The following is a 26,830-nucleotide window of genomic DNA, read 5'->3' on the forward strand; positions in this document are numbered from 1 at the left end:
ACCCGGGGAACACCGCCAGAGCAGCGGCTGGTGTGGCTGTCCCTGAGGCTGCTCCAGCAGTGGCTGGTGTGGCTGTCCCAGTGGCCACCTGAGCCAGCTGCTTGGACGGCCTTGGGATCAGCCGCACTGACCCCTGCAGAAGTCACAGAGGTTGCGGAAAGTCACAGAATCCATGACTTCCATGACCTCCGTGACAGAAACGGGGCTCTACTTATAATGCTGCAGCTCTGTCAGGCATTGGGAAATTGAACATAGCTGCAAACTCACAACAAGAAGTTTAGGCTCTACTTCCATTATTAATCACAGAAATTTCAATATTAACCACCTAAATTTGCTGGCAAAATCCTCATGTACAAAACACTGGCACAGTGATGTCAATGGGAATGGCACAGGTGGAGAATTTACAGGCTTGGGACTACTTTTCCAGAAACTTTCATAAAAGATGGGCTAAACTTCTAGTGGGGAGCCTGAGGCAAGCCCAAGTGTTTTCAGTTGCGATGTGGATATTTGTACAGTTCTTAAAACACACAACCGTAAAATCTGCATTTTCATGCACAGAGTAGGCATTTATTCAAGCCATTCTCCATTCTGTCCTTGCATACATGCATTTTGCAGGCACAATTTCATAAACACATCTTAAAAATTTAGTCCTAAATGTCCTAAACTTGACTCACCCTGGATGCATATTGCTTACATCAGCCTACCTGTCTCCCATTATGCCTTTCTTTGCGCTTCACATTAGTTTCCCTCTCCCTTACCATCATGGGAAAGTGAAGCACAGGGACCACACATTGCATGGTAACTCATCTTAAAAGCAGAGTTTAGCTCCAAGTATACTATTAGAATAAAATCTTAATCTGTAAACAGTAGAAGTGCAATAACTCTCTGAATTCAGCAGTCTCAGTCCACTTCTCAACAAAGTTTTAATAGCAAAGTTGCCACAATGAGGTCTCATATGACTAAAACTTCATTATATTTTTCAAAAAGTCTCTGTAGTGCAGTATATTTACCAGTTACTCCTCAGGGAATTCTGCACCAAAAATATTAAAAATTCTGTGCACAATAATTTAAAATTCTGCATATTTTATTTGTCACAATAACACAATATAATCACGCCATTTTCAATTATTTCAGTAATTTATTTCAAAATACCTGTCAGCAAGTATGTCTGTAACCATACAGACAACAAAAAAGATTCAGAAAACGTTCTTTGACAAATCGATTCCTTACTAGGCATATTAGCACATCTATATGGCTCTACCAAGCCGACAGCGATACTAATATTTCCATGTATGTCAAGCACAGAAGACTTTAAGGGTACGTCTACACAACAAAGAAATACCCAAGGGTGGGGCTGTGGGTCTGGTTCATTGCTGTGCTGACTTCTGGGCTTGGACTAGAGCCAGAGCTCTGGGATGCTCTCACCCTGCAGAACTCCAGCTAACTAAAGGGCAGCAAATCCTTAGGAGTTAGGCCATGATCTAGCACAGCACTTAAATATGTGCATAAGGTTCAGTACCTGAGTATCCCCATTGAAACTAATGCTTTGCCAGAGTGAGGCCTTAGTGAATGGCTAAGTAGTACTCAGCATGTCACTGTTCAGTCACTGGACTAGAATTGAAACTGTTGCAAACAATAGTTTAGAAGGGCAATGGGAGTGGAAGCTCCAGTATGGCAGAGGGGAGCACAGGCCACTGGCTGCACAGAGGTGGTGGTGGGGATCACCCTGCAGCCCCCCACCCCCTCTGGGACTCAGACACGGCGGTGAGGCTGCCCCCGCCCCTGACACAGCGCAAGGGCCAGGGCTGCCTCAGAAACACCCCACAGCCCTGCCCTTCTGTGCCGACTGCATCATGAGAGCGAGCAAGAGGGACAGAGTCTCACACGTACACCCAGACCTGCCTCCTGATCCAAGCATGGGACAAGCAGGCTCAAGGCAGGATCCAAGTGGGAGGATCCAGGTATGAGGTGAGAGGGTTCTGTGTGGGGCAATCTGGGTATGAGTGGCTTGGTGGGGGGTCCAGGTGCAGGGGGATATGGATGCATAGGGACTCATTGGGGGGTTCTGGGTTTAGGGGGAATGGGACTTTGTGGGGAGGTCAGGGTGAAGGTGGTTGGGGCTCAGCAGGAGGGATCCAGGTGCAGGGGCTCAGTGGGGGGTCCAGGGGCTGGGGGAGTGGGACTTGGCGGGGTGGGGGTCCAGGTGCACCTGGTTGGGGGCTCAATGGGGTGGAGGTCCAGGTGCAGGGGACTCGGAAGGGTGCTCTGGGTGCAGGGGAGACTTGGTGGGGTAGGGATTTGAGTGTGGCAGGCTCAGCGGAGGCGTCCAGAGGCTTGGGGGTTGGGTGAACAGGGGGCAGTTCCCCATGGTGTCCCCTCCCCCTGCACTGAGGAGTGATGGGGGCAGCAAGCAGGGGAGTGCAGAGCTTCCTGCAGACAGCGGGGAGGTTTCCTGGAGATGGGTCTGACCTGGCATGGGGCACAGCCTGTACAGGGGAAGAGGAAGTCCATCCTCCAACAGCCCAACCAGGACTAGCAGCTGGAGCTTGGCATATAGTAGGAGCCAGCCCTACTCCTCCCCAGCTCTCACACACATGCCCAGGCCCACCCCCAAAAAGGCAGCAATTTTCGTCTTTCCTGGCTGCTCCTGACACCTAAACCAGAGGCATTCACTCAGGATTGCTACCCTGAAGGGACACATGAATCAATTATTCTGCAGGGAAAGAGTAAAATCTACATGGGACACTAATTCTGCACTTGCGCAGTGGCACAGAATTCCCCCAGGAGTAAATAGTATACATAATACTCTACATTTGCACACAGAGCAGTTTCCAGCCCAGGAACTCATTGTTTTAGTCTCATTAACAAATTAAGCCTCACAAAACCCCTCTGAGATAGGCAAGTACTATTTACCGCAAGTGGTAGTTGAGTAACTGAGAAATGAAAAGGTTAGCTGAACTGCCATGAGACTCAGCTTGGTTGTCAGGGTCCACCCACACAGAGCTGATTGTAGGACCAGAGTTGTAAAGCGTATCCCAGTCTCTAGTGCAATTTAGTAAAATTCCACTTTGAGTGCCCAGGGAAAAACAAAACAAATGAATTCAAGAGCCAGGAAATTATGTTGTCAGTAATTTAAACATAGAAAGAAAAAGTAGTAAGGAGGAGACTAAGATTCCAAAACACCTTTTCCTCCTTCCAAATTAGAGTACCTCCAGTCATTCAATTAGTCAGCTACTTCTAAGCTGTACTTAATAGACAGCTCTCTCCCCTGGGCCTGGGATTCTCTTGGCATGTATCAGCACCTAGTAGACATCACTGAATCTTTCTTCTCAGCATGGAGTTTCATTCCTTGCTTCTCGTACAGACCTGTGAGAGTTATTTGCTCTTACTCAACTCTTGTTTATGGGTTCTGATAGGAAAGAAAAGTGTTCATGTAGTTCACTGTATCTAGGAAAATGTCATGCTTCATACATTCAGTTATCAACTACTACAGCAAGCACTTTATGTTATCTACAGAAAGCAGACTTCAGGAGGGAATGAACTATGGAAAATCAAAGTAAAATTACTATGAGGGGAAAGCACTAAGCCTGGTTTATGGTGTTTTTCCAGCTATGTCACAACTCTCTAAATAACTTTGCCCTGTTTATTGTAATAGTCAAATAATGGTCATCCAGATGTGATGTGCAATAATAAATAACCCCTCTTTTCTAGAGCAGCACTTCTCAACCTTTGGGATATGACCTGCAAGTGGGTGGCAAAGGGACACTTAATGGGTCACACTGCACCAGTTAAGAAACAATAGCAAAAAAGGGAAAAAAACTCCTGCTGTTGGTCCCACTCAACCTTCTTCTGATGCTGCTTCTGCCCCACCCCCTAGCTCAACTGCAATGCAGCTCCCCTCATTCTCCTTCCACACAGAGCTCAGATCTAGTGGAAATGGCACCTCAAGAGGATATGGAACCAATATGTACAACCTCTTCAGGATGTGCTTTGATGGAGCTAAGTACCACGTGGGAGTGGAGGAGAGAAAACCCCACCATCATCTACCCAGTGGCAGATTAACCCATGGGCCCACCAGAACCTGGGTAGAAGTGCCCCCTGCTCCTTTTCATTCCCCTGAGGCCCTGCCCCCTGGCCAGAAGTAAGAGCCACCCAGGGAGCCTGGTATGCTGTGGGGAGCCTCAGACCCTCTACCTGCTCTGGGCAAGGCCCAAAGTTCCTGAGAGCAGGGGGTTCACAGTAATGAACCACATGGGATTTTTTTTATCTTGAGTGGAAAAGGGTTGAGAACTCCTGAACTAAAGGTGTACTGAAAACAAATCAGATCTCAACACTCTCAGAGCAGCAAAGAGTCCTGTGGCACCTTATAGACTAACAGACGTATTGGAGCATGAGCATTCGTGGGTGAATATCCACTTCATCGGATGCATGTAGTAGAAATTTCCAGGGGCAGGTATATATATGCAAGCAAGAACTAGGCTAGAGATAACGAGGTTAGTTCAATCAGGGAGGATGAGGCCCTCTTCTAGCAGTTGAGGTGTGAAAATCAAGGGAGGAGAAACTGTTTTTGTAGTTGGCTAGCCATTCACAGTCTTTGTTTAATCCTGAGCTGATGGTGTCAAATTTGCACATGAACTGAAGCTCAGCAGTTTCTCTTTGAAGTCTGGTCCTGAAGTTTTTTTGCTGCAGGATGGCTACCTTTAAATCTGCTATTGTGTGTCCAGGGAGATTGAAGTGTTCTCCTACAGGTTTTTGTATATTGCCATTCCTAATATCTGATTTGTGTCCATTTATCCTTTTCCGTAGGGACTGTCCAGTTTGGCCGATGTACATAGCAGAGGGGCATTGCTGGCATACGATGGCGTATATTACATTGGTAGACATGCAGGTGAATGAACCGGTGATGGTGTGGCTGATCTGGTTAGGTCCTGTGATGGTGTCTCTGGTGTAGATATGTGACCAACTCTGCCAAGTGTAGATAGGTGACCAACTGCTAAGAAGTCTCGAAGGTGCCACAAGTACACCTCGTTCTTTTTGCTAAGAAGGAATTGTTTAACTATATCAGGAACAAACAAAAGCCTAACAATGGTATAGACCATTAACATTAATTTTTAACGAACCTTGGAATCCTGGGGAAGTTCCAGAGAGCTGAAAAAAGATAGTGTTGTGCCAATATTTTTAAGAGGTAAAAGGAATGACCCAGGTAATTATATGCCAGTTAGCCTTACACTGCTTCTGAGCAAAATCAGGGAAAAGTTGATATGAGATGTAATTAATAAAGATTTAGAAGATGATAGAATAATTAAATTCAATCCACATGGTTTTCTAGAAAATATGTCTTGTCAAACAAAGCTGATTTTTTTATGAGATTACAAGTTTAGCTGATAAAGGTAACTGTGTTGTCATATTATACTTAGACTTCTGTAAGGCAGTTGACAGTCTCACATGACATTCTAATGAAAAAAATTATAATTACACAAAATCAGTGTCACCATCGGCAATCCTTCAGTTCAAGGATGATCTTTACCACAGATTTATATATGGGTCCTGAGATGACTCATGTGTCTGATTGTGGAACCACAGATACACCCAGAGTAGGTACAGACATTTCCTGGCGGGTCAGCTGCCTGCTGGGAGAAAGTTCTCTCTTCTTCCTTCCTTCTCTCTTTCCTTTCAGTTGCAAAGGCAAGGCGCTTCTCCTTGAAATGGGCCACTCCCTATTGGAGGATGTGGCGCCACTGAGGTCAGTTGGTGGCTTGCTCCGCCCAGCTTGTGATGTACATATCAATTTTCCTGAGATACGATTTCAGTGTGTCTTGGTAGTATTTCCTGTGACTACCACAGGAACAAAATCAATGTATCCTATGTTGAATGGATTAAAAACTAGCTGATATCAATTGTAAATTGGGGAATCATCCTGCAAGGACCTTGTCCCTATGCTACTCAATATCTTCATCAATGAGCTGGAAGAAAATCTAAAAGCATTGATGGTAAAGTTTGCAGATGCCACAAATTGGTGGAGTGGTAAATAAAGATGTCCTGGAACATTTGGTAAGGTGGGTTTATTGAACAACATAGTTTAATACAGCCAAATGCAACAGATACAGAAATTACTGGCCTAGGTTTCCTGGCCTGTATTATGTAGGAAGTCAGACAAGATGATCATAATGGTCCCTTTTGCTCTTAAAATCTATAAACGTTTTGCAGGAATAAAATGATCTAATAGGTATGATACTTAACGGTACTGGACAAAGCCCTTTTTCTGAATATATCTACTATTGACTAATGACTAGCAGAGAAATAGGCAATGATGATGATAGTTATGTTGTCATTAGGCTCCAGATGCAACATCAAACCAAGATGAATAAGGGCAATTCTCATTTCACTTGGACCTACCCTTTCAGGCTAGCTGTCAGGCTGCAGATTCAGGAAGACAGCACTGCCTGGCTTCATGTTTGGAAGAACTTATTTGAAACCAGAGAGCTATATTATGCCATTTAGACACAGCCACGCATGGCATGGCTATGCCACTCCCAGGAAAGCTCAGGGAGGAATTGTGCCTTCCTGAGGTACAATGTGTCCCTGAACTTCTAATGCATCTGCACCAGGCTTTAGCACAATCCTTCCTTTTCCCCAGGTGCAGCTGGCCTGCTCTATGAGCCAGTGCCAAGAGGGGGAGGGGCAGGATCACAGCTCCAGCTACCCCTTAACCCTCCCTGCACCATTTTGGGATAATGTGCATCCTCCGAGGTGCATAGAGGAAGTAGCCTCTGAGCATAGGGGCTGTGACCCCAGCAAACAGTGTACAAAGGGGAGGGGGAGGCTCCTTACATCCTGTCTCATCCATTGTTGCAAGAGCCAACGACAAGCTGTCTCATCAAAACTAAAAGCATAATTAAAAAAAAAAAGAAAAATAGGGACTCCTATGCAAATGCCTTTGAGCTGCTTCCGTGGCACACTGAGCTCTGCTACTCAGTACTAGCCTGCATTCTTTTTCACAAACTTTTCCTCTAGTAACCAGGCTCCTTACAGTCTGGGGAGAAGAAATTGTATTCTGTGACAGTCATCACAATTATTCTGGGTTTATTGGTTTTGTTTAAGTTTGTGTGTGAATTTAGTGCTAGCACAGAGTGCTTGAGTGACAACCCTGAACTCTTAAGTCCCATATTTACCCACAACAGGTGCAAGAAAGGGCAGCAACAGTGCAAGCTCTCCCACATTGGTCTGCTAATATACCTCAGCACTCAGCTGACAAAAGCAGTTCCAGAGAAGGACAAAGAAGATTGCCATTTCCATCCAGCCATTGGCCTCTCCTCTAAGACGGTCAATAAGGATTCCAAATGCTGCTAACATCTGTAAGCTGAGACCATCAAACTCACTCCACATAGGCCATCATACACTGACAACTTATCAGCCTATGTAATGATATAAAATTCTACTTCTGGGTCACTTACTGATACCCTGAATCACAATAACATTTCCGTGGGACTACTCGCAGAGTCACAAGCTACCCAAAGTGGGCAAGGGCATCAGAATCTGGCTCTTTGTGCTAGAGGAGTGAGTTACAATTGCTGTTTCAATTTTCATGCCTTTTTTGTGCTTGTAAAGTCTCAGCCATAATATTGCATTAATGTAAATTTGTAAACAAAATTAATAATGTGCCATAAAGGGAGAGGGCATGTTCCTTTGAGTTAGTTTATTTTAAAAATGTACAGTATGCTAATTGCTAGGAAATCCTGTATTTAAAGCTGCATTATGGCATTTGCTTAGTCTGTAGCCAATAAATCATGTAGTTAAACCTAAAAGCTAATCATTGCCTACATGCCTATCAGAGCTGACTGAAAGACCAGTAGCAGCTGGCAGGAAATGGGTAAGAAAGCTGACCACAGATAAACTGTAGGATGCTGAAGAGTAGCAGAAGATATACTCTGGAAGAGGAAGCCAAGCTGGCAGGCCACAGTGTAGTATAGTGCATACAGTACATTCACACTGCTATTGAAGTATGTGGCCACCAGATAATGGTCAGGGGACACAGCTGTCAGTCTGTGATGAAGTAACTCCAAGAAGCCTGGAGCTCACTGTGGTACAGCTGCGGATGTTTCTGTTAGGCAGGATAGAGCCCGCCTGACTCAAGGGTACTATAGCAAATTCAGTATCAGATATACAACAATAAGTAGGTTTGCAATACTTATTTAAACCATCATTGATCAAAACAGGATACTAATGAAAGCTCCTCAGAGCATCACACACACATCTATATTGTTGTATAAACATGGATATATTTACGTCCCAATCTCATACTCATGCAGGCAAAACTCCCTTTAACTTCTGAGTGAGTTTTGTGGATTAGGCAATCCAGACCTCTTTGAAGTCATGGGAGATTGCAGAAGCAGGACAGGGCCTCAGGCCCTTAGGGTATGTCTACACTTCACACTAAACCTGGGCTTTGACTCAGGTTTGAGCCCAAGCCCCTCTTCTATCCACAAACTTATCAGTCTAACTTGGGTCAGCAAGCACATGGGACTTGGGTCCTAAAACCCTGCTTGTGGAGGGGGATGGGTGGGGGGCAGGTCAGAGACCAAGTCCCACTGTGACTCAAGTCCAAACCCTTTCATTTGGCAGCATGGACCCAGCTCAAGCCACAGATCCAAAGTCAGAAGGTCTCTGTAGTGCAGTACAGGGGAGAGCTGGGTCCAGCAGTTGTGAGCCCAGGTTTACAATGCAGTGTGAGCATCTAAGGGTGGGCTTGGAAATACCAAATCCACAGCTCGGGTCTCACAGACCCAAGTTTACGATGCAGTGTAGCCATACCCCCAAGTGTTGTTTTCAACTGAAATATGTTGTCCATGCCAGACAGTGCAGTATTCACAACAGGGATATCGGGCTTCCCTCATTATGAAAAGAAGATAATTATGAGTCATTAACCTCCTGGTGACAACAACACAGAGTAGTAAGTAGATCCAGGAGACCTGCTACTACAGTGCAGCTCAGGGAACGGGGGAGACACTCTGCCAATCTTGCCAAATGAATAGATGTCCTGTTGAAAACTGCTGTCAGGTCATTCAGGGATTAGAGAGAAAAGGTTTGAAATATACTGACTAATGACACATAAACCCAGGTTCCTGATCACACAGTTCATTGGCTGAGACCTTATTTCAGGGTTGCGGGCTCTTAACAGGGAGTTGAACTGGGCAAAGAGCCTCTTCCAGATTTACAGTCATCCAGCAGTAGTCAGTGTTTAATAACGCTAACATGACAACATAGGTCAGGGACCCTGGCTGAAGACAATGGTCTCCTAACCATTCTGTGGGAGAACTGTCAACTCTCCCAGGCAAAAACAAGCAATGTTCAAACTGGTGTGAAGTTCAGTTCTGGAGAAGGTGGAGTCATCGCCTTAGCAGTATCTCTGCTGCCTGCTGAAAGGGAAGACCCGTGACAGCAGTTTAGCTGAGTAACTGCAGTTGAGACAAAAAATGGAACGCAGTCCAGATGAGTAAAGAGTATTAGTTGCTAACATTTTTCCTTCTCCTCATTTCTTGTAACCAAGAATGGTAGGTGCACTGATGTCACATTTACTCAAACTGCCTATCCCAAGCAGGGTGTGTCGCACCTGGAGAGTTCGTTGTGCATTCCTCTCTGATATGCAGGATATCAGGGTTAGCTAAATATGAGTTCAGCTGTGTGACTGACTCACTGCTTGTTCCTGGAACTGTCTGAAGGAGGAGAGGATGCTGTGGGTAGGCTCTAACTGTATCATCTGGGTTAGGGCCGGTAACAGATGGTCCTAAAAACATACTTCCATGTGGGTTTAAAATAGAATAGCACCCACAATCAGCTGAATGGGGAAATGTGAAAAAGTTTGTCACACAAGGAATGCTGCTGTGAAGATTTGCAAGGGGTTGCAAAGTTTTATCAGTCTCTGCAGTGTGGGAATGCCTGGGGCCTGATTCTTCTCACCCATACCAGATGTATGCCAGTGTAATTCCATTGACTTTGACAGAGATCCTTCTGGTATTCACAGAGCAGAATTTGCCCTCTATTATATTTCATGCAGGAGAACATTCTTTTCTACATAAAGCAAAATGAGGAAACTGGGAGACTTGTCTTTAAGTCATTTTTCAGATAACACTGCATTGCCTGAGGTGCAAGGGGAGTGTGAGTTAATAACAATTTTTTTTAAAATCCCTTCATTCATGAGTCACCTGTTCTACATGCTGAGCAGCAGTGACAGCTCTAAATATTCAGTCTCCAGTTACATCCTGTTGGCTGCTTTGGTTCCTCAGACAGAGGAAGAGAGGTGGTGAGAGGAAAGGAATTGACAATTCTGAGATGAATGGAGGCTGAGGTGCGAGCAGTGAGCGGAGCGCCCTGAATACCTACAGGGAACACAACTAGAGTATCTACAGGACTCCTGAAAGATTCCAGGAATGGTGATAGCACTATGGAGTGGAACCTGTTTATCTTCCCATCACGGCGGTATTAAGGCATAGCCCTGAGTGAGAGTGCACTGCCCACAAGAGGTATTTTGCCTCAGGAAGCACAAGCTCTCCTGGAGCCTCCCCAGCCTGCTGCAACAGGGTGGGAGTTGCATGATGCAACTCATGCTGCAACAGAGTGGTGAAACATACTTCCTTCTCCACCCAGCTGGGCTGATGGATTCACTGGCAAAGTAGGGCTATTGCCTTATCTTTTCCCTGCCCTTCCCCATAACGTTTGTGTTGTTATGTGCCATAGGGACTGCTAGGAAATAACACACCCTGAACTCCCCTAACCACTGGCACTCAGTCTTTGTGCAGCAGGAATGCAAGTATGTTGGCAGAAGTCTCTTGCACCTTTCCCACAGCCTTCCCGCCTATGCAACGGCCAGGTGCAATCTATGCTATAGTCTTTACATAAGGAAAAACATCACAAATGCAGGTGTTTCTACAGCAAATTGGCCACAATCTTTTAAACTTGGAGAACTCACCACCAAGAGCAAAAGAAATCTCTCAGAACCTGTGACTGTTCCGTAAGGGCCTTAATCTTGCTCCTAAGACTATAATAAGAACACATACAAAGGGCCATAGTGGGTCGGACCAATGTTCCTTCTAGCTCAGTATGTTGTCTTCCAACAGTGGACACTGTCAGAATCCATAGATTCACTTATGCTGATATATGGCCCTGTCCCTAAATTGAAATAAACTGTAGTTTTGCCTATGTAAACTTTGTCTGCCTAGAGACTGCAATATTGGATTACAAATGTATACTTCTTAAAGACAAAACTATGGAATATAAGAGGAAGCAGTCTTAGGGTTTCGTTGATTATTTTTTGCGTTCACTTTGAGATGGGGGGAAGGGATAGCTCAGCAGGATTGGCCTGTTAAACCCAGGGTTCTGAATTCAATCTTTGAGAGGGCTATTTAGTGATCTGGGGATTGGTCCTGTATTGAGCAGGGGGTTGGACTAGATGACCTCCTGAGGTCTCTTCCAACCTTGATATTCTATGATTCTATGGCTTTTTTCAAAAAAAGGACAGTGAATTTTTTTTAAATCATTGTTTATAAAATTGTTTTTCATGAATTGTGTAAAAATTGGCCTCTTTAAAGCCCACTCTCCAGGAGATAAGTTCCCAGTGAATGAAAGATTCTTTGGGCCACCAACATCTTCTGCAAGAAAGTATTTTCAGAGTACATTTTAAAAGCCAATAATCAGTGTTTTGCTGCACTGGGGTTTTATCAGTTTAAACCTAAAACTAGGAACTCAGTATAGCAGAGGCCTATTGTACACCTATTGCAAATACAGTAATGACTATAACCAAAGATATTTTAAAGGAAGATTGGTTATTACTGCAAAAACTCTCACTCTGATAGAGTATAGGGTGAGGAAGGGAGAGGGTATTATAGCATTCTCTGTATCCTGCAGCCGATACTGCCTCCAGAAGATATTGGGCTTCCTGGCTACACATTAATTTGGTAAAATTTGAGGGTTTTTTCAGAAAATAAATTCCAGACCCCCTAGAACCAAAGCCATTAGATATGGAAAAGCTGTACTAGGGCACATACAAAAGACATATCCAAAGCAGAAATGTCCCGCTTGTTTTGTTTAGTTTAGTTCTAGGCATAGCTAGGAAGGGTGCTTTCCCACCACTTCCATCATCTAACAGATCTCACTGTAATAGACATGCAATCTAATAGGCCTTCTTAAGTATGGTTAATATTATCATCATTATTTATCATCTAGATTGCAGTAGTACCCACAATTGTGCTAAGCACTTTCCAAATGCAGAGGAATACATAGCCTTTTCCCCAAAGAGGGTACAATCTAAAAAAAACTGATTATCACACTGGTTCACACCCTCCAAGTCAGCGGTGGGCAAACTACAGCCCACAGACCGCATCCGGCCCACCAGCTGTTTAAATCTGACCCTCAAGTTCCCACTGGGGAGCGGGGTCTGGGGCTTGTCCCGCTCCAGCACTCCAGCCGGGGAGCAGGGTTGGGGGGTGCTCTGCACAACTCCCGGAAGCAGCAGCATGTCCCCCCGCTGGCTCCTATGTGTAGGGCCTGCCAGGGAGCTCTGCTCCGCATGCTTCTCCTGCTCCAAGTGTCCCCCTCCCCCGCAGCTCCCATTGGCCAGGAACCATGGCCAATGGGAACTGCATGGGCGGTGCCTGCAGATGGGGCAGCGCACAGCAGAGCCACCTGGCCACGCCTCCACGTAGGAGCCAGCACAGGGACATGCTGCTCCTTCTGGGAGCTGCTTGAGGTAAGCGCCACCCAGAGCCCCTCCCATGCCTCAATCCTCTGCCCCAGCCCTGATCCCCCGCCCACCCTGCAAACCCCTCGGTCCCAGCCCGGAGCACCCGCCTGCACCCCAAACCCCTCATCCCCAGCCCCACCCCCAGCCAGAGCCCTCACCCCCTCCCACACCCCAAACCCAATTTCTTGAGCATTCATAGCCCGCCATACAATTTCCATACCGAGATGTAGCCCTCGGGCCAAAATGTTTTCCCGCCCCTGCTCCAAGTCCTTGTACATGGTCATGTTCCCTGCTTAATCATTGTTTACCCAAGCTATACATTTTAATGGGTCCTTTCATACAAAGCAATCCCTTCAACACTCCAATCATTTTTATTGCTCTTCTCTGATCTCCCTCCAACTAACATCCTTCTGATATTGAGATGTCAAGAACTGAACTCAGTATTCCAGCGGCAGTCTCAAGGAAGCCATAATACCTAGTTGTTATATAGAGCTTTTCACCAATAGATCTCACAGTGCTTTACAAATGAGGGCAGTATCATTATCCCCATTTTACAGAGAGGGAAACTGAGGCACAGAGCAGGGCATTGACTTGCCCCCAGTCACTAGTCGCCAAGCAAGGCATAGAACCCAGGTCTCCTGAGTTCTAATCCAGTGTTCTGGCCACACTCTCATGCTCTATAAACAGGAGTGCTCTTACCACCTGCTCCTCAATGGGTCTCTGCTCAATATCCTATGCCTTATTCTGACCGCCCTGTCTTAAATTAGGTTACCTGATCATTTAACAGACATCATATAAATTGGCATAGTAATGCTTATTTACGTTTTGGGCCCCATTCTGCCCTTGGATCTCCATGCAGCTTCCATGTTCACCAACATGTGCATATGTATCTAAGGGAAGAATTTGGCCCAAAATAGAGAATACATAATCTTTGGCTGTAAATGCAGACGCTATACATAAATGCAGAGAGAGAGAGAGCGAGTGGGAGTGGAAAAGAGAACTAACATATGTACTATCCATTATTGTAATGCAAACACCTTTAAAAGGTGTATGTGTTTACTGCACACATATTGTGTGTCTATACACACAAATACACTCCACATCTGCTAAACTGCAGAACCATGTGCTAAATTTGCTTCTCATACATCTTTGATTTCTTCATCTTCCTACAACTCCATCTACCCCAGAATTTATCCTAACATTCCAAGCTCCTGAGGTGCTCCAAGCAGCTGCCTGTCACAATAATGATCTTATTTCTGCAACCCCTAAAAAGTCACATGCCAGGCCTAAATTCCAGGTTTGGACACATTCATTTTTCACCATTGACATGAAGACTGAAGTCTGATATCACATGACTGATAGCTAGAGTTTTACACTTTTGAAAGGGGGGTTACCCCAGTTTCCAATAAAGTACATGGCACCTTCTTCTAACCCCGGAAGATGAAGGGACATCAAAGCTTTTAGTTGCATCATTCTGAAAGGAGGGAAATCTTTTGGGGTAATTTTTAGAAGGGCTAATTGACTTTAATTTTTCTCTCTCTCTCTTTCTTTCTCTCTCTCTCTAAGCTTTGTACAGTTTGACCTGAACAAGTAAGTAAGGCACCTGGTTTTACAAATAAAGGGATACAAAAACTGCTCTTAAAGAAAAGCTGCTCTAGAATGTGTTAATTTTTTTATTAACGTACATGGCATATGAATTGCCTAGAGGGTGGTAGCATAACATTATCAGCAGTCAATTGGGGAGATTTGTGGTTTTGCCACTCCTGAATAATGCCTTCATCCCAAACCCATGCAGAATGAGCACTTATGGCACACTAACATGTGTTGTCTTTCTGTGCTATATCCCCACATACCTACTCCTCAACTATTGCTCACCACTGTTGGAATCACTAAATATGTAGGCCCTGATTCTCCATTGTTACACTGGTTTTACATTTGTGTAACTCCACTGAAGTCAAGGGAATTCCACTGGCATAAAAATCACTAACAGAATGGGGTATCAGCCCAGCAGTCCAATATATCTGACCAATAGTTATTGAAACTGTCTATATAACCAATTTTCAATCTGCAGTTTTCCCATGGCACAGATCCTCAGCTGGTGTAAATTGGCATAGTTCCAATGAAGTCAATGAAGCTATGGCAGTTTGGTTCTATATGTTCTGAAACAGTTTACATAAAAGGGAAGTTTATTACCACTTCTATCACATGAAAACTGTGCTCATAAGGGTGCTTTTATTTACTGGATGTTTAGTGTTGGCAATGTGCTTGTGACTGTACTGTATGCAATTCATTTATAGACCCAAAAAACAGTCACAAATCCTTGGGTGCTATATTTACCATTTGGGTCTCTAATTCATCGTAAAATGTGTTTAGAACTTAATTCAGAAAGTTAACACTTCTAACCTGCCTATGTAGCTGTACAAGTGTGACAGCTGCCATCTTAGCTAAAATGAGGATTTGAACTGTGGACCTTCTGAGCTGACAGCATAAAGTCATGTCAACTGGAGCTAAAAAGCCAGGCTCTATAGGTAGGAGCTGTAACAGACTCACATCTTCTGTGCAGCAGGCAGCTGAAGACACATAACACACACTGACCAGCAGGTTACAGAAACTCAAACTTCAGCTCCATGTTCATCAGACAGCAGCAGGTGCTGGAACAACTTGTTTCGTGGGAGTGCTGAGAGCCATTGAACCTGTATATAATGAAAACCACTTCAAGACAGGGTACCTGGCAGCACCCCTGGTTCCAGCACCTAAGGATGGCAGTGTGCAAATAACTTTTGATGGATAGATAGTCCCACCTTTGATAAAACCACTCTTCCTTTGGGAGATAGGCATTCACAAGATACCGAGATCTATTACTATTTGGAGTCTAGTAAAGCATATTCAGATCAACAGTTTGGGCACTAAACCCCCATAATAAGATGGTTACTACATTTTGCTGAGAACCTGGTAGATCTGAGAGCAGAATTTGGCACCTTGAATTTAATCATACGGGTCTATATCCTGGCGTTTATGTTTAAGCAACCACATATGTACCGATGGCAGGATATGGTTAAAAGGAAGTTTGCAGAAAAATGAGTATATGAAATCTGGAGCCAAAATACATACAGCCTGATTTAAATACCGGATTAAAGGAAGCTGACAAAATAGTTTTGCTGCCAGATTTAATTAGTATCTTTAATCCCAATGAGATCACCTGAGTTTACTTCTACCCGCTTTGTGTCCCACGCAGAGTTTCACAGGAATAATAATATGACTGAGTGACCCTTGCATGGGATCAACCTCAAATTGTTTTGAAATACATTGAATGAATTTGAGATGAATCTTTCCAGTTGCATTGTTTTCATAAACAGAAGTGGGGAGAAGGGAGACAGGAGCAAGAAGGATAGACACACGGACATATAACTCTACACTCAGGCATGTATAACTCTCCCATGGATACTCATAGATCTATTACAACACATCTGTCATTAGATTACCCATTCCTGTATGATTCCAATCCACGCTACTCTACATGGATGCCTTTGAGTTCATTATAACCATAGACTTGGACATATGACACGGGTAGCAGTACAGAGGCAAGGGACTGCCATGTAGAAATTTCTCACATCTAGTAGATCCCCTGAGAGCTGCAAGTCATGGGAGTGGAACCTTGAGCTTCATTCTGAGACAGGGTAAAGGAGACCTCCCTCCCACAGAATCATTCAAGAGCTTTCCATGAGTTGAAACTACCTGAAATTCTACTCTTACTTATTTCCAACCCAGGGAGAAGCCACCCTTATTTGAATGACACAACACTAACATCTGTCCCATTTCCCCTTCACCATCACTCCAGCTATAACAAAAACACACTAATGCAAGCAAAGCTTTTGTACCCCAAGAAAGGGAAGAGCCACAGACTCCATGAAGCCCATTAGGGATTTCACTATTGCTAACTGATTTTACATGGAAAGCGCTCAGCTACTACACTGATGGGTGGCACGATAGATAAAATTGTGTGTGTGTGTGTGTGTGAGAGAGAGAGAGCGAGAGAGAGAAATTTTGCACAATGTCTCTCTTACAAATTGTATCACAAGGAGCCTAAATAATACAATCGCATAAACTGAAATTAAAGCTAATGAAAGAAGAGTAAGAAACTGACGGTATAAACAAGGGTGAAATAGTTATGTATCTTGTGATGTGACTGGAGAGGAGATGGAGCATTAATGAGGAGGTAATATAGCAAAAATAGTACAGGGATTAATTTTCAGAGGTACAGAATAGCCAAACTTCCACTGAAGTTAACTGGAACTGTGGATTACAGTCAGTTCTCAATATGGATGAACTGATACATTTTTGCAACAAACTATTCCCCTAAAAGGCCTCCTAATTTTTCAGTTCTGAAGTGTCTGCACTACTAGAAAAATTGTGTTTTTTCAGAACTTCATCCTCGTGATAACTACAGAGTAACAAAGGCCCAGTCAGATCTGCATAATACAAGGCTGTAAGCATGAAAACTACAGCAGATAGGATGCCTAATGCTAAAGTTGCCCTTGAGTAGCCTCACCTAATACATTCAGGAACTACATGGGCTTCACGTAACTACTGCATTGTGCTGTGCTCTTCAATGTACAGCCAAGAGGTTACCACGGCAACTGCCACATCACACTGTAATTTCCACTACCTCGGAGCTACAGAACACCTTTTAAAAGAATTTTACTTAGCAATCTGTTAACTTCTGTACTTTTACAGGTTGCTACAATAAACTAGATATGTTTCCCTTGCTATCAAGGCCAACTCTAATTGTTTTCAGGGAATATTACATTAGCTAAATTTCTCCTTCTAGTGTCCTTTTTTAAAATGCCACCCCCCCCCCTTTTCTTATTGAAACAAATTTGTTGAAAGAAGGAAAGAATTCTGGAAGGTGCGCTTTAGGCCAGTACTCTTCTGCATCACCATAACACTGATGCAGAGACTATTGGGCCCAATCCTAGTCTTTGCACAGTTAATGGGAAATTTACCTGCATAAGGATTGCACGAACAGGCTCATACTGCAAATTATGTGCATCACATAATGAACCAAGTAAAATCCTCTAAATAAGGGAGGGGGAAGATGTGTTTCTCTTTGGGCATAGTAAATTTGAGCAAATCTCTGTTGGGCCTAACAATATGGCCTGCTTCTGCTCCCACTTGAACCATGTGAAAGGTTCTTACATGTATCCTACCCTCATATTTGTACAATAGAGCCATCCTGTAGCACACATAGACATAGTTCAATTCCATCTACAGTGAAGTACACTGAAAGCCACAGTTTGTTTCAAAGCTTAAAAGGTTATGGTACCTGTGTTAAGTTAAGTAACGTGGCATCAACATCCCAAATTGTTACAGGCCACTGCACTGTGCAAATTGCAATTCTGGATGTAAAAGCAATCTGGGATTAGATAACACAGCAATAGCCACTCTATAAACCTAAGATCAGTTAGACAGGTTTTAAAGCTGCAGCCACCTTAAGGGTGCGTGCGATGATGCAATCCAACAGTGGGAGCTGTCACAGGCATTTTGACTGCATAGGTCAGACGCAGGTGGAATGCCTCCAGGGGTCCTGGGGGAATAGAAACAGAGGCCTCCACTTCCTGAAGTAGGGTGACCTTACGTCACATTTTGGTTGAGACAGTCCCTTTTTTAAGCCCTGTCCTGGCCATCCCAACTTTTTTTGGCAAACTGTGCATTTGTCCCATTTGCTCTTGTCAACTGACCCTCAGATGGCAAGAGCAAAGTGGACAAACACAGAGTTTTGCCAAAAAAGTTTGGTGCGACCCCTAGTGGGGCGCAGAGGAATGTGTGGGAGGGGGCAGCGGCAACGCCAGCCTATGCAGGAGGAAGGGCTCAGGACAGCGGCTCAGGACAGGCCAGCCCCGTGCAGGCAGGTGGCATGGGGTCTTTTGCCAGCAGCAGGAGGTCTTGTTCCAGTCCCACATGTGAGGAATTGAGGGGGGCCTCGGGCCAGCCCCGTGTGAGCGGGTGGCAGGAGGGCCTTGAGCCAGTCCCATGCATGGGGGGCAGGGGAGGGCTTCAGGCTGATGCTGTATGTGGGGGAGAGAGGGGAGGCTCAGGCTGACCCCATGCAATGTTCCGTTTTCCCTGTGGGAAAATATGGCCACCCTACCTAAGAGGTGTGAATAGGGGCTGAGTTATGGCCACACTCCCTTTGGGGTGTCTAGAAGCACTGCCAATGTGACTCTCAACTGCACCCTGTGCTCAAGGACCACAAAGAGCTGGGGGTTAAAAAAAAGAGCTAAATATGTTTAGCTTGGCTAAAGGACAACAAGGTGGGGAAACATGATAGTCGGGACATTTGAAGAGTGTTACACACAATGGGGGTCGGGAGGGGAGAAGGGAGAACTCATTTAGTGTGTTACCTGAAGGTGTAAATAGGATGAATTATAGGAGGAAATTCAGTATAAGGCAATTTAGGCTGACTAGATAGGAGGATAGACTCTGTGACGTAATAGGTCTTTTCCATTTCTTGCTCCAATTCTGGTCACTTCATGCACAAGTTAATAAGGCAGAGGGGCAGGGGTTGTGCCCATTGCACACCTAAGAAGGAGCAGCCAGAAACCAGCCCTCTGTCTTCACTGACCATGTCAGGGGAAATAGCTTCTAAATCTCTAACAGAAAGACAACGCGTTGCTACAGCACTTTCACTGATTTCGCCCTGCTCATTATTAGCTTCAGTGTTTCTGAGTCAACAGCTTTGGGTGTAGGAAATATAATACTGGAATGTTTTGCAAGTTTCTCTTTATCCTACATGTTAAATAGCAAACTCTTCAGTGGCTCAGGGGATTAGTAATGATCCAAAACATGTTTCAATTCCAGGTCAGCAGCTCAAATTAGGCCCAGATTGTTAAGGACTAAAATCGCCCGCTGCTGACAAGTCAGTGGCCCAACAGTATGTGAAATGAGTTGGTGGAGGATGTCTAGCTCCTATTTGACAGATACCAACACAATACCACCACTGTAACAGATACCCACCCCCTGCTGCCAGTCTCAGCAAAGAGACCAGAGAGTCAACTGGAATGAAAACTGAACTACAGAACCCTCAGACAGCAAGAGGCATTCCCCTCTATTTCAGTATTGAGGCATTTGGCAATGCACTGTGGGAAAGACTGCATTGTGCTCACCTATTATTCTGTACCTGTTCTGAAGACAAACTGAGGATTCTGTTTCCAGTGCTGTCAATCAAACATCTTTCTCTAATATTAAACGTTTAGAAAAGTGTTACTGGTCTCCCCACCCGCATGCATTATTAACTTTTTTTTTACTGCAGTAGTTCCATGTCTCCAGTTCCATTTCCTAGGCATAACACAGAGAAAGTGGCTGCCCCAAAGAGCTTGCAATCTAAGTAATATTCCATAAGATTTCCAATAATGTTTCAAAGCCAAATTAGTATTTTCAGGTACATTCTCCAGTGATCATAACTCTTATTGGAGTTAAGGTAAGTTACACTGAGATAGTATGCCAGAAGTACTAAATATTTAGAGAAAAGATATGTTCAAAATCCCAATCCAGGATCCTCTAAAGAATGAATAAATATGGAACACAGCTAGGTATGGAGTCGGGCTGGCTTCAGTCCCATGTGGTTCAATCCCATGTCACACAGCACAAGAATAACTTTGGAATTTAAAGAACTGAAAATAAATCCCTGCTGTGCTTTGGTAATTGTCATTAAACAACAATACAAAATATAAATATTTATAAACTCTAGTCTTTCAAAAGCCTGGGGACTCCCTTTTGTAATAATTACTATTTAAAGTCAGAATTGCATTGAAAATCAGATGCTGTATGTGAGCTGAGCTTTACTGAATAAATATTACCAAGAGTAAAATTAGTATAGAAAAACTTCAGGCAATAATGTCAGCCAATCGACACACTATGCTGGGACATTGGCATGTAAGGAAAAGCTGAGATAATATGGGAGTAGGGGCCATATATGTACCTAATTAGACAGATAAGAAAGCACATTGCCTAGTGAAGCAACATCTCCCCATTCCCGCAGCACCTCCCTGGTCTCCTATTCAAGTACTGAGCTGGCCCAGCTCTATTTAGCTCATGCAGGCTGACATACTCACAGTCTGAAATAAGATGGCTGAAGATTTGTCTTCACAGATTATTTGTTTGTTTCCCATCAAAAACAGTGTAATTCTGGATAATAGATGAACAAGGGCAGATGAATTGCAAATGTTGGAAGAGGCAAATGGATAAAATATTGTTTGTACATGTCAGATCAGAGGGCTCATTCTATTCTCTCAATGTCTGAATGAGTCGACTAGTATACACACCTGCACCATCAAGATTTCCTTAATAAGGTAACACTTTATAGAAAGTGTGCACATATCAGTGTACAGCTACCTGACACACACATTCCTTCGGTCAATGTGGTTTGGAAAGAACCTTCCACCTACTTTTGATTTCAATGTGTGATGTAAATAGTTGCACATTACAAAAAGGCCCCAGGTAAAGTAATGGAAACTCTAACCAGCAGCTATGCACCTGGTGTTTTTGCATTTCCCAACAGATATTACAGTTCCTGGAATGATGTATGAATCTGCTGCAACACCGTCTGTTGACAATTTAGTTTAGGTGTGGCATGAGAGAGATCTCTGGTATTGATATCACTGACCCACAGCCTGGTGCAGAAGGAGGAAAGGAGCTATGAGAATTTACAGTAAAAAAAAAAAGAAGCATATGCTTTCAGCTTGTATTGATAGTGATCAGAATGCTATTGATTTAAAAAACTGGCATGAACAAGCCTGCTGACACCTTTATTTCTTGAGAAGATGGGGGTGGGGGGGGAATTGTTGTGCTTTGATTTAAACTTTTTCTTCCTGTGAACCAAAATTCTGCCACTGTTTTTTTCTTATGACACTAGAATCCCTTGTGCTGTTTTGTGATGCTTCAAAACTGTATGGCAGAGGTGGAACTCCATTCATTCCTCCCTCCTATGTGAAGGTGAAGCTTCCCCTCCTAGTTTTCTATCCCATCCCGTCAGCAGCCATGTTTTCTCTCCCTTTTACCTGTTGATCATTTAAGGCCCAATTCAATAGAAAAAATGGCCACCTGAGCCTTTAGGGAGAGGAGTTCTGCTCTCTGACTTCATCATTCCCTGGCTGCTGAGAGAGGGTTGCTAAACCTGGTCCAAAAATCTTGACACAGGGATAGCTATTGCTAAGACACAGAATTCCTCTATGCAACAACTGCTAGAATTCAGGATATATTGCATGCTGGGCATTCTTGTAATGCAAACTTGCTTTCATTTCCCCACCCCCACAATTGTTTGTGCCTTCTCTGCAGCTGCAAAGTACTATTGAGCAAGTTAAATGTCACCTTCCTTGAACACAGAAGCAATATTACATCATACGGTCATTGCTGTTGGTTGTCATACGATTACATCAGAATAACACAACAACATTTACGGTCACCAAGTGAAATGAATCATTTGGAGATTTTTAAAAGGACAAAAGTTCTCAGTGTAAGTGACATATAGCACATCTGGCAGCTCTTCACTCCTGTTCTGAGAACACCACCTACATTTCAGGGCATATTGCCAGGAGCTGCACCCACGTGGGAAGTAGCCAGCTTCAGATGAAAGAAATACCAAAGCAAAATGGATGATTATTTTTCACTCCTGTAGTTTAGTTGAGAGGTACCTGGGAATGCTTTAGTTCCCCACTGGTATTGGACACTGTTTGCTAAATTCAGTCAAATAAGAAAGGGAATCAGGTCAGAGCCAGGATTGCATACACTTTCTCCACAAAGATGACTCATCAGTTGCCAAATATTCAGATTGTGTAATTGCTACCTGGATTAATAAGGGCATGCAGACCAAAAGAAAATAATTGTTTACAGCTTCAGAAAGATTGCATCACCTCATGCTATAGTACACAACAGAATGTGATTCACCAACACATGGCAAAAGGATGGAAGCCCTCTTTTAGTTCAGACCCGTATCCAAATGACAACATGCCTGGTTGAAGCAGAAGAAGCATTAACTCTCATGAACTGTTTACAAGTACTTTGTTTCAGAACTCCAGAAGGAAATGTGGAATCCAGAGATTCCCCAGCATAATGTTTCTTTTCTTAGAACACAGGCCAAAAATTCATCCCTGGAGTAACTTGTAATCAGAGATAAATTTGGACGGGGCTAATTTTGCTCTGAGGCTTACTGCTCCACCAGTATTCAGATACAGAAAAGCACAAACCTGTCACATCATAACATATGACTAAATATGGCATGTAGCAAAGCAAATTCTGCTAATCAGGATCACCATAGGTGCAGATTCCATGGGTGCTCAGGGCTGGAGCACCCATGAGGAAAAAATGGTGGGTGCTGAGTGGGTGCCTCCCATCAGCACCTACCCCTACCCCCAGCGGCTCCTGCCTGCCAGTGGGCCCCACCGATCAGTGCATTCCCTCTCTCTCCCCACGCCTCCTGCCCACTTCAATCAGCTGTTTTGCGGCATGCAGGAGGCTGGGAGAGGGGAGAAGAGAGAACACAGCATGCTCGGGGGTGGGGGGGGTGGAGCAGGGGCTGGAACAGGCAGTGTGGAGTGGGGTGGGGCCTGCGGCAGAGCCAGGAGTTGAGCACCCCCCGGCACTTTGGAAAGTCGGTGCCTGTGAGGATCACCATTACAGGATGCAAACAAGCATCATGTGTTTTAGTCTAGTCTAGTTCAGATGGTGCAAAAGTATCTTCATAAATGTACTACTAACAAAAATGATTAGCCATTGCAAAGAAATACAGAAAGACCAGAGCACTCACAGAAACACAGTATACATCTACAGATAAGGTTGGCATTCTGGACAGTTTTTGTAGACGTTTTTCTTCTTTGTGGCAAGTTATATGATTTTCCCTACACAGAGGTGGGGGGGGAGGGGGAAACCAACAGGGAGTTATTCAGATTTTCATTCTATTCCAGCTAGCCATGCATACAGTGCTGACTCAGGAGCAGACATTAAGAAGCAAGAGCTGTGAGGGAACTTACAAATCCAATTGTACATCTCCCAAGGGAAGTCATTACAACAGTGTCAAAGAGGCCTTAAGTAGGAGGGATGAATAGGTGGAGGGATAGTTGACAGAAAGGGAAGAACAATACATATAGAAAAGCCTCTCCTAACAAATAAGTCAAATCAGCACACTAGCCTTAAAAGCAAAACCATGATCCTGAGGTTTTTAAAGGAAAAAATGATACCAGATGTCAAAAGTTAACAGTAACTAGAGAGACACAGAGCATAAAAATACAGTGTAGATGTGTAGTCTGAAGAGTAGAACAGTCATGATCCTCATTTTGTTAGAAGTTTATTTCTAAAATTAAAATATTTTCAATATAATTGCAAACAAGCAAGCAGACTCATAACTAAATATCTAACAAAACAGGAGGACAGCAGTATTATTAGGCCTTATTTAAGCTTCTAAACCTGGCCACAGAAGAAATATTAATTAAAGGTTACATTCAGAGCCTTCAGAAAATGATTATTCAATATAGTAATTATATTCTTTCCATTTGTGTAATAAAGTGTTATCTTATTGTGCAATAGACCAAAATTTGATGCTAAAAAGGGGCTCTCAGAGCTTTAACAAAGGACCAAAGCTTAAAATATTATATATTATATATAGCCCCACAAAGAATGTGAGTTGCTCCAAACAATGTTGTGCATGTAAGCTGTATAACTCTGAGTTAATGCATAATGTCAATTATCTTTGTTTCAGTGCTGGGCGGATCATTAACTAAAGGTCCATCTACATCCTACTAAATAGTTTGTGACTATCGACAGAACTACTACAATTTAAAGTATCACTGTTTTGTTTTTTTTATTACTACTAAAGATGGGTTTGAACCTAAAGCTGAATAACCCTCAACTTGTGCGCGCACGCACACACCCCTCCTCCTTATATTTGGTAAAAGTATATCACTTCCATTGTTCAGCAAGGAACTGAAGAACAGACATGGAGTCCTTATTCACAGAGAAAATTTGCAGCCACATTCCATTGCTGAACTATTAAAGTTAATTTTCAATAAGTCTTGGAGTGCTGGGGAAATTCCAGCAGACTAAAATAAAATGAATCTTGTGCCAATTTTTAAAAATGGGTAAATGGGAAGACCCACATAAAAATAGGCCTGTCAGCCTGACATCAATCCCAGGCAAGATAATGGAGTGGCTGACACAGATTCGGTTAATAGAGATTGACTGATAGTAGTGTAATTAATGCAAATCAACATGGGTTTATGGGAAACAGATCCTGTCAAACTAAATTAATATAATTTTTGATGAGATTACAAATTTGATTGATAAAGGTAATAGTGTTGACGTAAGGCATTTGACTTGGTACCATAAGACATTTTGATTAAAAAACTAGAACAACATAAAATTAACATGCCACACATTAAGTGGATTAAAAACTGGCTAACTGATAGGTCTCAAATGGTAATTGTAAATGTTAAATCAGCATCAAGCAAGTGTGTGGGATCCCACAGGGATCAGTTCTTGGCCCTATGCTATTAAATGTTTTTAATCAACGACATGGAAGAAAACAAAATCATCACTGATAAGGTTTGCAGATGATACAAAAATTGGGGATGTGATAAATAATGAAGAGTGCATATCACGGACTCAGAGCAATCTGGATCACTTGGTAAACTGGGCACAAGTAAACAACTTGCATTATAATATATCTGAATGTAAATTTATATGTCACACGGCAGACCAGGTGCCAGTTCTTCCCAAGGCTTTAGGCCTCAGTCGAACACTGAGAAATTCACTGCTGGAAACCAATCCAGCTCACTAGTGTGTTAGTATGATTAAGAGGTTATAAATCCAATATCCAATGTGATTCGTGTTTAGACTTTATGAAGTTGTCACATGCATTAATCTAACTTAAATTTTACCTTCTATCATGTGATAAAGAAATTATACGTTTTTGCTCTGAAACTCTGAACCCAGTCAGGAGGGATTTTCTCCAGCCCATCAAGAAAGTTATCAAAACTAAATGGGCCATTTGTGGGGCACTGCAACACAAAGACTTTGTTAATTGCTGCTTACACTCATGAAGAGGTTCCATGCAAAAGGGCTCATCCCATAAGCTTGAATTCTGGAAGAAAGAAATAAAAATAGCAGACAAGAAAATTTTTCATCTCTTTTGTCGTTTGGACTCGCACGGTGTCAGAGCTATGAAACAGAAGCCGAGATCCTCAGGGTCAACCTGGGTTAGCACTAAAAGACATTCAGAGCTGACAGATTACTACAACTCTCTGACCTTGTAAAACCATAAACTGTGACTCATTTGTGCATATATGTTTGCCTGCTTTAACCTTGTAATAACTCATTTCTTTTCTTAGTTAATAAATCCTTAGAGAGTTTACTATAGGACTGGCTACAAGCATCATCTTTGGTGCGAGATCTAAGGTGCAAATTGACCTGGGGTAAGTGGCTGGTCCTTTGGAACTGAAAGTAACCTGAATATTGTTCTGATTTTTGGTGTAAAGCAACCATCTATCACTAAGTTCAGCTTGGCTGGGAGGCAAGATGGACTGGAATGCCTAAGGTTCCTGTCTGACTCCACAGTAAGACTTTTATAGTGCTTTAAAAGTTCACACTTGTTACTGAGTTGGTGACATCTAATTATAGAACACACAACCAGTTTGAGGTCTGTGCCCTGCTTCTTGACAGTGTGCCCTGAGTACCACGAGCCATTCCAGACAATGTGACAGTATACATCTAGAAACAAAGAATGTAGGCCATATTTACAGGATGGGTGCCTTGATCCTGGGAAGCAGTGACTCTGAAAAAAGTTTGGGAGTCACGGAAGATAGTCAGCTGAACATGAACTTCCACTATGATGCTGTGGCAAAAGAGCTAATGTGATCAGATGCATAAAACAGGGGAATGTTGAATAGAAGCAGAGAAGTTATTTTACCTCTGACTTTGGCACCGGCATGACTTCTGCTGGAATACTATGTCCAGTTCTGGTGCCCGCAATTCAAGAAGAATGTTGACAAATTAGAGAGGGTTAAGAGAAGAGACACAAGAATGACTAAAAAACATGCCTTATAGTGA

General features: G+C 43.4%; 1 long non-coding RNA gene across 4 annotated transcripts in view; it reads right to left on the bottom strand.

Annotated features, from left to right (window-relative positions):
- LOC120401957 overlaps nucleotides 1–26,830 on the bottom strand; it is a 76,683-nt gene that overhangs the window by 32,824 nt on the left and 17,029 nt on the right. The window contains exon 4 of one of the 4 annotated variants that reach the window (XR_005596871.1): nucleotides 3,281–3,409. The exons of the other annotated variants lie outside the window; for them this stretch is intronic. This is a non-coding gene — a long non-coding RNA (uncharacterized LOC120401957). Of the gene's footprint in view, nucleotides 1–3,280; nucleotides 3,410–26,830 lie in introns of those variants that run through there. 4 annotated transcript variants of the gene reach the window in all.

This window comes from Mauremys reevesii, linkage group 3 (assembly GCF_016161935.1).
Source record: "Mauremys reevesii isolate NIE-2019 linkage group 3, ASM1616193v1, whole genome shotgun sequence".
NCBI classification, from domain to species: domain Eukaryota; kingdom Metazoa; phylum Chordata; order Testudines; family Geoemydidae; genus Mauremys; species Mauremys reevesii.